Below are 15,512 nucleotides of genomic sequence, written 5' to 3'. Positions count from 1 at the left end.
ACACAGGTGTTTTTGTCTTTGTCCCTGATATAAAACAAGTGGTCCAGTTGGCAGAAATATTGTAAACTGTTGAAGTGTTTGCAGCTGGAAGAGAGAAAGGAAAAGAGGTGCCGCCAACGAGACATGCAGGATGTTGTCATTATTGCTCACCAGTGGCGGATCTAGGATTTTTCTAAATCGGGGGCCATTAAGGGGACAATTATATATCCATGATCCATACACCATATCTGATTGAGTAAGGTGCACACTCTATAGCTCTATAGCTTTGCTTCAAACGACATCCACACATCACCCAATATATTTTGAAAACTGTTCCTTGTTCAAGCACATTGTGATCTTCAAAATAGTTTAGAAAAATCGCCTTTTATATTAACTTTAACAAACTCTTATATATAATGTTAGTATTTTTGGTTTGGTTTTAAAGATTACTGACAGGACAGCGAAACTTCACGGGCCAATCAGATTTCAGCAGGGACCTGTGCACCCCAGAAGTGAGAAAAGTGCAGCTTTTTATATATAATTATGATAATAAATATTGTCGGTGTGTGTAAAGTTATTTATCTGTAATTCATGCCCATTACCATTATTTTACTGTGTGTGTGTGTGTGTGTGTGTGTGTGTGTGTGTGTGTGTGTGTGTGTGTGTGTGTGTGTGTGTGTGTGTGTGTGTGTGTGTGTGTGTGTGTGTGTGTGTGTGTGTGTGTGTGTGTGTGTGTGTGTGTGTGTGTGTGAGAGTGTGTGTCCATGTTCATTCTCCTCATCCCGATATGAGGATTTAGAAATTGTGTGATATACATAGGCAGCTGTCAACACGCCGCCTCGCTCCAGCAGCTGAGGGAAAATCTGACCCGACAAGTTATTGATTTTTGAAAATGTCACATTAAAGCCTTGTTGGATACATGCAGGCCTGCCAGACACAAATAAATATTGGCCAGTGGCTCAGCCTTCATTAACCTGGGAAATACGCCGATGTTTGTGACCCCCATCAGTTTTAATTTAATGATGCTAATGCATTTTATCGACTTTGACATTGTTTATGTTTGAGCCAAGTCTCAAATGGCTTGATGCTCTTTTCCTGCCGCGTCCTTGTTTGTTCATCTGTCCTGTCAGGTTCTGAACTGTGCACTGAGATCCTCCCCCTGGCTACTGTGACACCTTGAACTTGTGTTGTGTTGCTTCTGAATTTTTAGGGTTTGCTGAGGTGGGATATTGAACACAACTTCCCCCCCGTGTCCTCTCTGTAAACCCACAGTGCAGCTCTGCAGGTGACTGGTTTTGTGCCTTGCAGGACACGGTGCAGCCACAGCCTTTCACTGAATGTAGCCCTATATCACTGGTTCCACTGAAACTACTGATTACCGCATTCAAGCCATCACATCTCATGCTTTAGATACTGATGAGGCATAGAAATTCATAAAAGCTGTAATTTTACTGATTTGGATTGAAAAAGGAGAATCCACGGGCCATATCTTTTTCCCTTTCATTGACATCCAATGATTATCAGGTTATAAAATACCCATAGCGGATCTTCTGGCCACTTGAGGGGAGCAGAATCAACTGAAAACACACCAACATCTATCTCTGTCTGTTTGTACGTGACTCATATATCTCAAGAACCACTTCTCTTATCGCCTTCACACTTGGCGTGTATAATGTTGAGGATCCCGAGGAAGAAATTGACGATAACGACAATGGCATCAACAGATTTTTTTTTGCAGCAGTGGAGGTGCAGCTTCAGGATTCTGTGAACTGAAATCTCCTGGGCTCAATTACTGCAGGTCACCTTTAAAGTTTTAGGAAGGAATCTGCAACCAGCATCATCACAGCTCAGTCCTAACAGGCAGGTTTGCAATGCGCACTGGAATTGTTTAAACAAAGCATCAAGTTAATCTTGAAACTAAATTATTTCCACCAGCATTCATTTGTGTTTCTATCCTCTATAAATTCAAGTGAAATACTCACTTCCTTTACATGCTCTGTTTTGGTTTTCACTCAGCTCTTGAAGTCTTTTATATCTGGTTGTAATAATAATATAATTATATTGCATTGGCATCAAAATCACCAAAATGAACTGGTCCAAATGTAAACACTACTGCTCACTGGATCGTCAACACTGATATCTGACGCGCTTCTGTTTGCAAACCAATCAATGTCAATGTCAAGTAAAGGTAGATGCAGCCTACAAAGGTTATGACAGGTATGTGTAAAATATACAACTTCTCTTTCCTAAATTGCAATGTGGGACCAAAACTAACCGGATCAAATGTAAATGATATGAAAAAAGACATGAACCTTGGTACATTCAGGTGTAATATGGATCTTACACCCTGCAGGTCTCATCCTCCTGTTTTATGAAACGTAGATCATGTGATTTAAAAAGGGGACATAGGGTTTAGTGGGTAAAGTGTAGCGGTTATATGTTTATATTTGAAATCATCTCTTATTTAAGTTTTTTTCCACCTTTGTGCTGTTACTTAACCAAACTGATGAAAACCATGAACTGATACACGCCAGTGACTTGTGGAGGAAGTGTTTTATTTTTACACTTTGATAATTCCTGGATGTTCCACTGCCGCCCTCTTACTCTCCTCTTCGTGCTTCTTACCCTCACCCCTCTCTCCTTTTATCTATTTATTTATTCCTCCTTATCTTCTCAGCCGTGGCAGAGACAAGGCGGGACGGGTTGTGTGCGTTGGGTAAATTCCTGTATGGATGAGTCGGGGTTTCTCAAACAAATCTGCATAGATGCTAGATTTAAGTGGGTGGGGCACTTACGGCATAATCCCATTGGAGCGATGCCGGTCAGAAAAGGCAATGAAGTGATGAATGTAGTGAAAGACAGATAGATGCATAGAGAGAAATGTAATCACAGAGGGAAGGCAGTGAAACTACTACAACTCCAGGGCATAGACACATATGCTTTTCAATTTACATCTTTATTGCATTGTTGCTTTTCATCGTATGCGTGAGCAATAAAAACAAATGACATAACACATAACGTGTCCGCAGAGGTTTTCTAAGAAACGGTGAAGCTGCATGACATTGATCGGAGAGGTAGTGATGTAACGCCTCCTCTTATCAGCGCTCACAGGCTACTGGTGTCAGGCTGAGGGGACACAATTCACAACGGCCCCTTGACATTTTAAATCCATGTAGAAACTAAAGTAATGTTTGTGTCACGTGGTGTTTATTTGTCCTTCGTTCCTCTGGTCGAATGATGTCAGGATATAGTCGTCGTCCATCTGTCGTACGTAGAATTACCTCTTGAGATAAATGAATCAGTGGATTTTGAGTGAGATGAAAATGATGGAGAAGGCAGTTGTAGCGAAAGAGCCCCCAGTGATTTTAGATGAACTGGATTTAAGAGTAAAGACCGCCCCCTCCTCAGGCTCTTTGGATTTTTAAACTCACCTGAAATCTCAAAGAGACGTTCAACGACTCCTCTCTGTTTAAGAACCTATTAATGTGGCCTACAAGTGGGCTGAATGCTACTCTACAAGCCAAAGTGGAATTAATAGAAAAGGTGAATCCCGGGAGAATTCTGTATGTCTGATTAAATATAACTATCAGCATATTACTTATTTTAACACCTTTTTATTATGTTTCATACTAGTACAATTCCATACTCGGGTCATGTGACCACTGAACCGCCTCAACTGAGAAACGGCCTGTACTGTTTGTAAGCACTGATTATGACCGTTCCCATGGAAAATGCTGTTTCCAGGCATGAACATCCCTGTTGCTGATTGGCTGGATTAACATTGTGCTGCTCGGGTCATTTAAAAAGTAGATCCCAGATCCCTCACCCAGACTTGAATGGAATGCAAGCAGCTGCTACTCATGCATGTATGCTGCTCCATGTTTCACCTATAGAACCATATGCTCTCACTGAAGGCACCTGCCAATTGAAATCATCAGAGGGGGGGCCTCAATCATTAATGGACTTCAGGTTTGGATGGGAGGCGTCTGTGCTTCAGATGGAGGCCTCGTTACATCACAGGCTGGATCATCCTACCCTCACATCCAATAAACAAACAAACTCTAACTACATCAGAAGTCTTGTGAGTACGCATTTACAGTTAGTCATATTTTTGGTTTTGTTGTTTTGTTTTCCCGTTCTGTATGATTATTATTTTTATTTTTTAGTACAGCCCCTGCTGTGTGGTATTGATAAGAATAGGGAGAGGAGGATAGAGACGAAATATGGGTTGAAACTTCCTGTGGGATCAGGGATTCTCCCTTTGATCCGCAAGCTCATTAATTAACCATAAACAACATCAAGAACAAGTACAACAATTACAAGCCACCGACTCAGAGTCTCCGCTGTTCAGAGGGAAGACGCAGTAGTAGCGAGGGAAATATGAACCCATGTGCGTTTACGATGCCCGTTGTCTTTGCTGTGTAATGCACGTGAATGTGACCCTCGGAAAGTCAAAACACTGCATAATGCATGGTATTCTTCTCAGAATAATGCAGGTGGATCTTCTTTGAAGTGTTTGCGAGTACAAACGCTTTCCTCTGCCTTATTAAATTCTCCTTTACACAAAATATTTTTTTGCTTTTTTTGTTCCTCCGTGTGAGAACACCCTTCCAGACTAGGGGGCTGACACACTCTCTCTAATAGCTTTGGGTTTAAAAGCTGCTTGCAGTAATGATTTCAATCACAATTTGTGAGCATTTGATTCCTATCGGGATGAATCATTGAAGACACTGAAGAAAGTGGGATCATTAAACCAGTGTTAAAACTTAATGTTCCAGCTATGGAGCACATATACATGTATGTTACAATCATACAGCTCATCAAGCTCAGGGGTAAAATACAGTCAGAGTCATGCATCTTACTATTGAAGATCTGCAGTGGGAGTGAAGGTCTGTTAGAAAAGAGGTGTGGAAGATGCCTCGGAACAGGGTTTCGGACCAACAGACCAAAATTTAGCCCGAAAAAAGAGGTGGATCAAACTGAACCATGGTGCAATGTGAAAACAAAATCAGATGTAAAGAGCAGTCGCTTGGCGAAGACCATCTGACAAACTCTTTTAAATCGTTCTTATAGGTACGTTTTTATAGGTGTGGATTCTCCTAGTTCTGATCAAACCATCTTTTTTTAAAAATCATCTTATAAAGTTTTGTTCTATCTTGCTTATCTTTGTTTATCTTGCTTTAAATTGTTTTTTTTAACTGCTTAGGTGTTATAAAAATGAGCTACTTCAGAAATACTCAATAAGACACCAACTTCTTAAGTCTTTTAATGTCGACTATCACTCTGACTCAAGTTTTTCACTTGTATATATGCTGCGATAATCCATAACTACCAGCTGCCTTTTAATCCCCAGTCTCCACACAGCTCCTGCCAGTGTATATTAACATTTTGGCTCCTCAGAGTGAAAGTAACTTTTTGAATGTAAACTAATCTTAATCTGTCCAAATACATTTGGCATGCATGGACGGGGGGGGGGGGGGGGGGGGGGGGACATGCACAGAGAGAGGGTTTTAGTTCCCTCAATGTTAATCTGCATTGTGTTAAAAACAGCCCAAAATCAAAGCTGACAGACTGTACTTTAATGTTTTCACATGCTGCTGCCTTTCAAAGTAATATTACTACATAACCCAGGAGTGAGAGATCCAAGTGCTCGTGTGACGCGTCTGTGACAAACAGCTACGTCTGTACCAAGACGCCAGTTTTAGCCTTTTTCTATAAACTGCCATCCCTGTCTTTTTCTTTTGCTCCATCTGCCACTCTCTCACACACTCACATTACTTAACTCGTCTCTCTCTATCTCTTTTTCCATCTTTTCTTTTTCCTCCTCCTTTCAGAGTGGACAGCACAGCTTGTGATGTCTATATTGATCTGCTCTCGCACTTTCTTTTTCTTCCTGCCCCCCCCCCCCCCCCCCCCCACACCCTCCGTCTTTCAGCCGTGTCTCTTCATGTTTAGGAGCAGCTGTGATGAAGTGAGTCAGAGGCACAGGCTGCATTTAGATTCACAGAGTAGCCCAGTGTTGGACATGTTGGAGTTGAGGTCTCACCCAGTTTAGCATGTTTAAATTAACCTTTGAACCAGGTCTTTCGTGTGCCATAAATATAAAAAAGGATGGAAGAGTTTCTCCTTTGAGTCACGCTGTCCTGCCCACTAGGAAATGTTACCCGCTGTAATACAGACACCAAGAACCATCTGCCTTTTGGTTTTTACGTAACGTCACAGCACGTTTATTTAAGAGAGGAAGTATATTTAAAACAAAAGAAGTTAAAGATTTACACACAGAATCTAAATCACTGCTTTTAATGACAGTCGCAGAGTGAAAGGTGCAAAATTCACCCAATATTCTGGATTATTCTAATTATTCTGGATTTTAGCGCAAACAAAGTAACTTGAATACTCATGTTGCAGAAAGAAATCATAGGGCGAGTAAATGTTTCCAGTGCAAGTGACTCTGTGCTCTCCAATGACTTTGACTCAGTTCTTTTCTTGACCCTTGTCCGTATGTGTGAACACTGTCATGGTTTGATATCCTCACTTTCTTCTTGACCTCATATGTCTCCACACCAGTCTAATAGGGTTATTAGGTTTTGTGTCAGATGTACCACAGTTTCTCTTGGTCTCAGTTTTTTTCTTTGTCTCTTTTCTAGAGGGGGTAAGGGGTGTTCCAGCTCAACCAGAGCTTTCTAAGCCTCTGTATTTAGGCCAGCTCAGCTTGGTGTGGCTCAGATTAGATCATACACGAGAGGAGAGGACTCGACTCGACTCGATTCTGCAAAGATCGGGAGAGAGGAGGCGTGGATGACAAAGCGTTGCGTGAAGGAGGAGACTGTGTGTGTGTCTTTCAAGACTGTGTATAGAGAGTGTGTGTGTGTGAGGGAGCGTGCTGGTCACCATCACTTGGGTCGCAGTTTGCTGTAATGACTCCTCCAGTGCAGACAGTTGCATCATAGTAAACCAGCCCTGCAGCAGAGACAGAGCGTCTGATCACAAACACCACTCTGCATCACTCCTCTGCTCTCATATACAGTCTTATCAGATCATTACCTCAAATTTATATATATTTACTCTAAATACAGCATCTGACAGACAATAATTGATAGCATCACTATGTGCAAACTTTAGCCAATTAGACCTGAGTCTGTGTCTTTTTCATTTTTCTTCGATTTTACCCATTATTAGGGCCTGTTTGGCAAGGCTCTCTAGAAACTGAAGGAATTAGGGGATTAGGGATTAGATTGTGTTTTTGAGGTTTTTTTTTTGGGGTTTCGCACATGGGAGTGGTAAAATCACTCGACGCACAAAAAAGCCTCGAGGGACCATAGCTTTAACCCAAAAGGAAGGCGCTCATTTTGGTGAGAGAAAAGGTTTTGTTTTTTAATGACCTCCTTCAAATTCAAATTCACTGTGTGCAATGTTGTTTTATTGTCTGAAGCATGATTTCAAAATTGGGGTATTTGGCCATGACACAGGAAGTTGTTTTAACTTCGCAGCACATACTCATATCTGCCCTAAACCTCACGCGTTTGATAACAGTCTTGGCCTGAGGTAATCTACATCTCAATATTCATAGCGCCACCTACTGGCAATAGGAGGTACCCCTCTTGTCCCAATCATTATTCCATCTACATGCCATTTTCATAGTCTAGTTCACATGTTGTACACATGAACAAAATGCATGTTTAAGTGCACGCCAGCTCCCGCCACATAGTGGACACAAGTATTGACATGGGATGTGCGATCCAATATGCTTCACTGCACCCGCGCAAGAAATTACATCTGACTCAATTACTCAGGGTCTGATGGTACAGCAAAAGCACGCAGCCTTGTCAACAAGCATCCTGCCTGTACCCTTGACATGCACGCGGCAGCGAGGGCCTGTTTAACGCTGCTTGCAGCTTAAATTGTGTTTTTAACCCTATGGAAGATGTGTTGTTATTTGTTGTGTTGGTCCTAAGAGACACTTTGTTGTCGGTTTTACACACTACATCACGTTTTATTTACTTTTTCAGCTGCACAGTTGCACTTTGCAGGTTTGGATGAAATAAATGATAGCAATTTATCTTTGTTACTTAGAGAGTGGCCAACATAGAGAGATGGTAATGTTGGCTGCAGAGCACGCAGCGCACAGTGCATTTGTCATTATTAATCAGATTGGGGGAGGATGTGCTAACAAGGTCAGATCATAGTTATTTTCTTACTTTCACGGTTCAGTTTCAGACCTCGCAGACATCCGTTTAGATGTTTAATACTGTGAGCAGTACAAATTATATCCGTTCCACAGAGAAGGAAATAAATTAAGAGGAACTCGTTCACCCTGAAACAACATGGTGCAAGTTATACTTTGATTTGAAATAGTTCTGCAGACTAATTTGTTGTATAACTAAATTATTACTAAAGGAAATATGTCTTTATCTGCTCTTATTTAAAATATCATTTCAGCAACCAGTCTTCAGCAGGACAACTCAAGTAAATGCAATCAATCGGTCTGTATACGGCTATATAAGGAAAGCAATTGAGCAATTATACTTAAGAGTAATGTACTCTGACTGTGTATTAGTAGAACACATAGTTTGTATCAGTGACCCCTGTAACATCTGTTGAATGCATTTTCTTCCTCATAAAATATTTCAAAATGTCATTTAAATATCTTTTAAAGATATTTTGAGACGTGCATTGTTTTGATTATGTTCACTAGCAGCTGGCAATCAGTGGAACAGCATTTACATGGATTAAAGTTTTCCGTCGCTATGACGGATTTCCGTCAACTCCGCTCGCATAAGGCGTAAAAAGCCGAGTATAAATCGGCCTTCCGGAGTCGCATTTCCGGTTTCATACCCGGAAACTGCGGAAACCACGGAAGATTTAGAAGAACGAATATAGACCAAAATAGAAGAGCACTTGGCAGAAAAGATCCGAAACTATGAACACTAGTATAACCCGTCACTGACCGGCGGATTTGTCCGCCAGAAAAAGGCTCTGAGGAGCCGCCGTGGCGATGTATATAAACGTATGCCACACACGAAGAAGAGCCGACTTCAACAAAAAACATTACTCCGGCTAGTCGTCTGGCGGTGAATTGCGTTGCAACACGCGCCACTGTAGGGGAACTATAAACCAAAACGAGTCCGTAGAAGCTGCGTGCGTGCGTAAAAAACGACTATAAATCACCCTTAAAAATGAGATCGATGCAGATCCGAAGAGAAAAAAAAATAGGGGGGGGGTGTAACACTGATATGATTTGCAATAACTTCACCAATCAGCAGTGATTTTTTTAACCTTTTGTTTGTGAACCATGCCTTGCGTCTTTCTCATGTTTGAATGGATAAGTTGACGCGGCATTTAAAAAAAAAATCCATGCGGCATATAATTGTTCTTGAAAGCATTGTGGAAATAAATGCTTGCTCTGACAACTTGTGCAGACGTTTTGTCATTTATAGCCCATTAACACGAATGGTGAAGTCTTGCAAAAAAATATTGGTTTTATGCCCTAGCTTTAAACTAGTAAGTGATAATGGACCACGTGAAGTTCAAATATCGAGGAGGTAAGCAGCCACGACCCAAAGTGAGTGCCGATTTTTTTTTTCAGTCAGATGATTTTTTTTTGCTTTAATCCCTGCATTTAGTGGCAGTGCAACTGTGAGTGAATATGCATCCCTAAGCATGAGTTGCAAACATTGCTCCATAGTGATACCACAGGTCTCAAACTGTAAGTTCCTGAAACTGATGGGTGAGAGTTACACCCTTTCAAGATATATAGCAATTTTTCATTTAAAAGTTTAAAACAAATCAGACTGATAATATATTTTGTTGACTTGTGTACTGACATCATTCAAAATGTTTCCAACAATATTCAAACCCGAAAAAATCCTTAATTTTATCCAAAGTAACAGGACATTTAATTTTGGTCGTCTTTTAATAAAGACATATTCACTTTACCGACAGCTTTTTCGTTTCTGCTGTAACATCCGGGTCAAACAACGTGCGATAAAGGAAAGACACACTGTTAGCCAGTTAGCCAGTCGACTCATTTCTCTTTCCTCTGTTTGTATCGATTACCCATAATGGATCATGATTGTAACTACCGTTTGATGTGTAATGTGAATAAACTTTTAACACGTGACCTTGTCCCCGACCATGATTTGTACTTGAGTAGCGATTTTCATCAGAAATGGTGGTGAAGACAGCACCTCCCATGATCCCAAGCTGCTTCCCGACATCATCAAACTAGGTCAACAGTGTTTTGATTGGGAGACTCCTAGTGGCGGAAGATATATTGCACATTTAACTTGAAGTTTCCATTCAAGTCAAGGATATTGTGCCTCCTTAAAATAATGTATTGACCTTTTTATAAACCAGCTGCAAGAAACTCTTCATGTACTTCTTTTTTCCAAGTACCGAGCTGGGATAAATGCCCAGTTTGCAAAAAGACTGCAGTGATTTGTTGACTAAGTTGCTGAATTTGCTATGCGCGGCTCCTCTGGCAGTACATGGGGGTCACTTTTGTCCTGAGCTTTGATCGTGGGATGGCCCTGGGAGCTCCCTGCTGAGCAGCACAGCCGGGGCTTCAAGGCTCCGGTTCAGCTGTGGCCTAAAGCACAAGAAAACAGCGGCTCCATGCTTTGCCGACTTGTTGAGCTGTCAGGTTCATCGGGATCTTTTCATGGTTTCGCATTGAAAGCTTGGAGGAAATTGTAATCCATTCCATCACTTTCAAGACGAATGAAAGTTCCAGTTGTGTGTGTCAGGAGAAGACTCACAGGTTGAGCTATCCGGTTTGAATTAAAATCGTCCCCCCAGCTTGTTCATTAATGTTTGTTTGTTTGAATGCCATGTTCGTTTGGATTCGATTTATTTCATTGTTTGTCATGTTATCCTTTTATATTCATTATATTTAATGAACGATCATGTACGACTCAAAACAAACTCGTTCTGACGCAGCCCTCCAGCTCGCCGTCACCACTTTTTTCTCCGGACTGATCTCTATTTCTATCATTTATTTTCTTGTGGGGAAAGAATTTTTGCAGACATTAATTAACCCCACGGTCGCGCAGCTACGATTTATTCCATCTGTTGCAAGCCTGAAGCGAGCCTCTGGGTGGCTCTCTGTCCAGCTCCAGCCTGGGATAATGCAGCTGAATAATGCCCATTGCATGTCGGGTCCGGGCCTGAGTGAGTGAACACTGAAACCTGGCTGTGCATCTAAATGACCCTGCGTTAATAACGGCACAGGACATTAATTTCACCATTTAAACAAATTCGCAACACTAGCACGTAGCCACAGAGCCAGTGCTTAATATAGACAGCCACTTTCACACTAAGCAATGCGCTCACGTATACATACTATACTGTACATGCACCAACACACACACACACACACACACACACATGGGCTGCCAGAGAATGACAAACTGATTAGCTCCCTCTCACTGAGAATTAATTGGGTTTCTTCACGCTGAAAATGAATTCCCTCTTTCATAAAGTCCTATTTAAGAGTTGTGCCGGCTAAATAAATGCATGATGAATGGCTGGTGTGTTGAGGACAGCCAGGAGTGCTTTTTCGGTCGTAACCGCTCCCTGTCCCCCAAGTGGAAAAACGCTGGGAAGTAATGAACGCCCGTTGGACCGGAACAAGTCTATGAAAGTGTGTGTTTGGGTGTCCACTTTTTAAATTTTTTTTTATTGAAACATCAGGGTTCTTCCAGGACACACATTGAGATGTCAGGTTGTTTTGGGGGATTAGTTTTCTGAGCTTGAGCCGTTCGTGTTTTATGTTCAAAGATTACCATCAGCTGTACTTTATTGCTTTGCCGCCATATCTGATCCTGAGATATCCAACGTCTCTGCTGTTTAGAGTCGCAGTCAATATTGACTGGGCACACTGATATGTCTGTTTAGAGTGAGAAAAGCAAAAAGTGGCCAGACTGGGGATCAACTGAACCCAAATGGTTAGATGTCTTTGTTCCCAGCTGAAGAGTACCCATATTTGTCCAGTGTGGTTTTCAAATTAAAATAAGTCTGTTATTAGGGCAATTTCAGTATTTTTCAATCTGGGCACTGTTTATATAAATGTGAGGATGTAAATTAACATTTGGAATCAGTCCAGTAGATCATCTCCACCGGTAGTCGCAAAACGTCATCAATGGCTACATTGTAATCCTATGGGGCAACTGGAACAGTCCATGAAATGTCCTATAAAATGTCTTTATTTTGGCAATAAAAGGATTCCATTGTTTCTGGATCTGAGCTAAGAATTTCGAGAAATTAGGTATGTCTCGCTCAACGAGAATCTTGCAGCAGGTCGTTGTCCCTACTCTGCTTGACACCTCTGTCTCTCCTCGTTCACACTTTAATTTGAAGTTGCTTTTTGTCTGCTTACTCAAACAAGAAGGGACAGCAATCAAAGTCAAATGCTTTATTGACATTGTCCACATCAGAGTAAGATTCAGCCATGATAGTTTCTCTCAGAATAATCCAAACTCTTACTCACGTGTCCAACTCCATCTTACTGCAGCAACTAAAGTGTCTGAGTGACTCACTCCAAGTATTGTGAATCTGCCACATTTATATACTTAGGGACCAGGTTAAAAAATACAGCAATTCTCCTTTAAACAAAACAAACGTTATTTCCCTTTTATTGTTTTGAAAAATGTGTATATGATAATGGCTCTGATCAGCTGCAAAGGGACTGAAGAGGACCCTTCCAAAACTCCCAGACTTGTTGCAGCTCATTGATTTTTCTCCCGCGGATGATCTACCACCCGTAGAGCTCAGGTTGTGTCTGACAGTGAAGAGATTTAACAGCCTATGGAGACACACATTGTAATTCACTTGATAACAACGCAGCTGCAGTTAAAGCCGGAGTAACAAAGACGGACAGATACACAAATCAAACAAGTAGTTTATCCTCTGTAAAACATCTTCATTGTAGCAAAAGCTGAATTGAAATGAGATGGTCTGGTCTACAGAGGAGATACCCTCGATCAGTGCCAATATCTTGTCCTGCGCTTACTGTTGTCGCCTAGCAACAGATTGGGGTTTGGACAATACAAGAAAGTTTTGATTAGCCTTGTTTTCTTTTAACATGTGCACCGTTAGCTGTTCGGTTGAGTTGAAGTCTGAATCTTACGCTTTGAAGATGACCTCAAGCAATGAATCCTGGGATAAGTTGGGAGAGGCTGAGAAGGATCCACCTGGTCAAGCCTCTGTATGTCTGGGATGAAAGGACACATCCCACCCCCGCATTTATAGGATCCTTAGCAATGGGGCAGTCTAGTTGTCCTGATGTGATGCAGATTTTGGTGGTCAAGGTTGTGGTTACCTCACATGTATTTGGCCTCTTGAACATTATATCTCATTTCTGCCTTTTGGGAATTTCTCAATCTTTTGAACAGTTGTCTCTTGGACTCCAAGGTTAAATGATACGATTTCAGTGATCAAAGTTCAAGGTGACCTTATCTGAGTCTGTAAAAAAATGTAGACTGAAACTGCACTCGTTGGCGGAGGCATACAACCGCAGGGTGGCCATTCTGGTTCTGGGTGGTGTTGATAAAAATCACACAGATGAAAGTCTAAACCTCTCCCTATGCTCCTCCTAAATATAGACAGTTGTAAGCAGTGTCATCTGACCATACGAGCAACATTTTGGCATCTCCACCTGACTTAGCGATTCAGGTTGGCAAACGTTCTTAGTATTTTTCTGATCACATTTGAAGCCAAACACAACACGCCTCCTTATTCGGAATGTGAGCTGTGCTCCTGTGGTCTTGTCTGTGTGCTGTTGAATACTTAATGTGAGAATGAAGAATTATCTGTTTACTCTCCCTCTGAATATCTCGCCTGAAGAGCTACAGCTCGTTAATGTAGCCTTTTGGTTTATATTACACCTTAAATCATTCTTTTTTTTTTACATAGAGTAGACTATTTTTTATGTTTCTCATAAATTTGTGTATCTAAATGATGTTCGATTTAAATGTCACTGTTGAACCCAGTTGTATTTCCAGAGGGAGAAATATTTGTAAGATCATTGCACACAGAAGCCGTTGGCTCCACAGAGGTCGGGGCAACTCTTGTTCTGTACCGTAGCATTGCTTTCTGTATTTTTAAAATAGGGTTGTCAAGGCAACTGGAGGGTTTGAAATAACTTTAGCACCACCCTAAATTTTCTAAAATATTCAAAAATGTTTTCTTACTGAAAACCCACAGCAGCACCACCTGTAGAAGGCAGCAGTGTGTGTCAGAGCTGGATTGACGGACAGAGCTGCATCTGGCTCCCGGGAGTGACTCGAATCTACATTCAATGATAGATTCATACATTTTCATATGTATTTAAATCAGTTATTGGTTGTTGTAATTTTACCTCCTGCACATACAGAGCTGAGGAGAGTTTTGTTTTTGTTTTTTGAACTTATTTCTGTGTGTTATTTCCTTCATAGCTTCTGTGGAAACACAAAAAGCTTAAAATATCACGATCTAGGATTTTTTTTTAACTCAGTTTAACATTGTGAGAAAGTAAATTTTCATAATTTGCGTGGATTTCTCAGGGATTAATGGATCCTGATGAAAACAAACACTGGCTGGGAACAATCTTGAAATCATCTCAGGTTGCCTGAGACTTTTGGGAGTTACCGTTCCCCACCAAGAAACAGAAATGAAAACAGACGGTAACAACATGAACCTGTTCTCTAAAAAAGTTATTAAGGAGTCAGGGGTAAAATGGTTCAGGCTCTTTGGCAAATGAGCTACGCTGCATAATAGACATATAAGAACAAATTAAAATATAACCTGTTGTTATAGTCACAGGGGTCCTTGTTGGTTACGTAGCTCTGAGGCTGAAACAGTCTCATTGCACAGTTGAATAAAAGTAGTTTGTTTTTGTTAAAAATACAAGGTTGCTTTTAATATAGTCTCGGTTTGAATTAAACCATATTTATTCTGCTCTGGTGCTTGACATTTTTGTCACTTTAGTTTTGTCGTAATATTAAATCTTAGATATTGACTTGTATGAACTCTGCTTCTTTCTGTGAACTTGATAAATCCAGTTTACTTTGATCATTATTGCCTTTGTTACATAAGAGGCCCTTCTTCGTGTCTGCTCGTAAATGGGCTTTGAACAAGTTAATGGAGTAAGGTTGGTGCTGGTGCTCACTTGTCATCTGGCGACGGCGCTCTGCTGAAGCGGCTGTGACAGCAGGTGTCCTCCATACAGCACAGTGTATGTCACAGCTGTCAGTCTCCTGACAGCGACCTGTCCACCCTGCCCGGCCTGGTTAGGCAGACAGGCCTGGGAAGCACACACTCACACACACACAAACAAACACACACATACGCACACTGACTAGGACGCCCATATTTGCAGACACACACATACAAAGATGTGAATAACACTACGTCAAGGTTAGTTAGAGCTGAAGACAATTGATTAGCAGTCTGGCAGGAGTCTTTGCTGTTAAGGATATGAACTGGTTTCAGCCTCTCGCACTCTCTCGCCCTCTCTCTCCCTCTCCTTCTCTCACTCCTCTCTCCCTCCATCTACC

General features: G+C 41.3%; 1 protein-coding gene across 1 annotated transcript in view; it reads left to right on the top strand.

Moving 5' to 3' along the window:
- The window catches only part of snx29 (sorting nexin 29), a 136,172-nt gene that overhangs the window by 72,829 nt on the left and 47,831 nt on the right, over positions 1–15,512 (top strand). The window lies entirely within an intron of this gene.

The sequence above is a fragment of the Limanda limanda genome, chromosome 21, assembly GCF_963576545.1.
Source record: "Limanda limanda chromosome 21, fLimLim1.1, whole genome shotgun sequence".
NCBI classification, from domain to species: Eukaryota; Metazoa; Chordata; class Actinopteri; order Pleuronectiformes; family Pleuronectidae; genus Limanda; species Limanda limanda.
The sequence above is the reverse complement of the archived record's forward strand: the minus strand, read 5'-3'. Positions and strand labels throughout refer to the sequence as shown.